This window comes from Haplochromis burtoni, unplaced genomic scaffold, assembly GCF_018398535.1.
Source record: "Haplochromis burtoni strain Fernald_Lab_line unplaced genomic scaffold, NCSU_Asbu1 Contig_66, whole genome shotgun sequence".
Classification (NCBI taxonomy): Eukaryota; Metazoa; Chordata; class Actinopteri; order Cichliformes; family Cichlidae; genus Haplochromis; species Haplochromis burtoni.
In genome coordinates this window covers 1,973,332-1,974,497 of record NW_024582427.1, presented here as the reverse complement: position 1 = coordinate 1,974,497, position 1,166 = coordinate 1,973,332, and the positions used below count along the sequence as shown (strand labels likewise).

General features: G+C 39.8%; 1 protein-coding gene across 2 annotated transcripts in view; it reads left to right on the top strand.

The window, feature by feature from the left end:
- The window catches only part of rab24 (RAB24, member RAS oncogene family), a 13,854-nt gene that overhangs the window by 6,727 nt on the left and 5,961 nt on the right, over positions 1-1,166 (top strand). The gene's annotated exons all lie outside the window — the stretch shown is intronic.

Genomic DNA, 1,166 nt, shown 5'->3' with positions numbered 1-1,166 from the left:
TCAAAACGAAAGTGTGGGTCGGCTTCAGTACCACTTCTGCTCAGTGCTACCACAGCTCACTCGAGGCAGCAGTTTCCATTTCATAAATGAGACGTCCTGCCCATCACTGCACTCTGTAAAACAGTCAGAATCCTTCAGAGGCAGGTACACTGACTCGACCTGGTGATGATTTCAGCAGGTGAAGTGTAAATCAAACTGGTGTTGTGATGTCCGGTTTGAGCTGTTGTGTAGAAAAATCTTTCAGCATGTTGTGGGCATTTTAATCCGACTTTAAAAAATCATGTTACAGATTACAGATTACAAGATTACAGCTACCACTGATATAATTTTTCTTTGTGAAGCAATGCTTTGGGCTGTTTCAACTGTGCACATATGACATTGTTGCACATATGACAGTGCTGTGGAAAATTTGAAACCGGTTCTCAAGCAGCACCGGTTTTCAATTCCAGTCTGTAATCTCTGTATATCTTCCTATTCAGTATCATTTATTGTGACAGAAAGGTCCCATTTCCATCTATCTAAGGTCTTGGAAAAACCACAGGTGGCAACAACGGCTATCATTTCAGGCGTTTGAAACCACAGCTTTCTGATAGAAGATATGTACGGTTGTGCTTTGCAATCTATAATATCAAATTTGTCAATGGCAAAAGAAATTGAGTTTAGGGATACAATATTTCTCAATCCTTTTAAACGGCAGTAATGCATTATCAGTTTGTATGTCTTTCAGTGTATTACCCCATTTCCTAAAATCGGCATCAAGGAATCCTGGCTTAAGTGTTAAGAAGCAAACTAGTTGGTGTGGTGTTGGCCTCTAACCAAAGAGCCACTGTCCAGTCCTGAACTGCTTTCAGATCTGTGTCTTTTTTCCACATTGGGGAACTTTGTAAAAATAGTCGGTGGATAGTCATTTCCCAGCAGATTAGTCACACTGCTGTGATGTTTAGTTTAACATCTTTCTTCTTTAACTTCCTCCTTCTTAAGTTGGATTGTATTTCACCTTATAGCCTAATCTTTCAGCATATTTAATCAATTATATTATCAAACAAATAATGGACAGATTGGCTGCTGTTAGTTTTAATGTGTGACGAATATGGGGTGCCTGCTCTGTATGGATTTGTGTGTGTGTGTGTGTGTGTGTGTGTGTGTGTGTGTGTGTGTGTGTGTGT